The 762-nt window shown below is 48.4% G+C and overlaps 1 protein-coding gene across 1 annotated transcript in view; it reads left to right on the forward strand.

Moving 5' to 3' along the window:
- GABRR3 (gamma-aminobutyric acid type A receptor subunit rho3) overlaps positions 1-762 on the forward strand; it is a 63,746-nt gene that overhangs the window by 8,607 nt on the left and 54,377 nt on the right. The window lies entirely within an intron of this gene.

Here is a 762-nt window from a genome sequence, read left to right on the forward strand (position 1 = left end):
TGATGGTGGTGGTGGTGATGATGTGATGGTGATGATGATGGTGATGACGACGATGGTGGTGATGATGGTGGTGATGATGATGATGGTGATGATGATGACGATGGTGGTGATGGTGATGACGATGGTGGTGATGATGATGACAGTGATGATGATGATGGTGATAATGATGATGATGATGGTGGTGGTGGTGATGATGATGATGATGATGGTGGTGGTGGTGATGATGATGGTGATGATGATGGTGGTGGTGATGATGATGATGATGGTGGTGGTGGTGATGATGATGATGACCGCCACCTTTTTCTGGAAGGAGGTGCTGAGCAAGGTCTCCCTCTGAAGGCTGCTGCAAGTTGCTCACAAAGGAGCTATGCTACAACAGACATTCCCCCTCCACACCCACAGGATCGCTGAGAAGTAGGTGTCACAGTGCAGAAAACAAACCAGGGTGGTCCAGCAACCTGCCTAAACTCACCGACACAGGGAGAGACAGGGCCTTATTCCCAATCAGGACACCTAGGGCCAAGAGGCCACTGCCTGCTTTCCCTTGCCCTAGAGAACTGTAGGTAAAAACAGACATCACCTACTTCACAATTTGACCTGGCTTCAGGTGTAAATATTGCCATCCCTCAGGTTGTAGAACCCCCGGTGGGAATTCTGCCCGGTGTGCTCTCAACCTGTACCCTGTATTTTCTGCTCATTTAGTCTTTATAAAACACTGCCTTCATCTGTTTACAATCTTGCGGTCTTTTTTATTTTCTGTCG

The sequence above is a fragment of the Piliocolobus tephrosceles genome, chromosome 2, assembly GCF_002776525.5.
Source record: "Piliocolobus tephrosceles isolate RC106 chromosome 2, ASM277652v3, whole genome shotgun sequence".
NCBI classification, from domain to species: Eukaryota; Metazoa; Chordata; class Mammalia; order Primates; family Cercopithecidae; genus Piliocolobus; species Piliocolobus tephrosceles.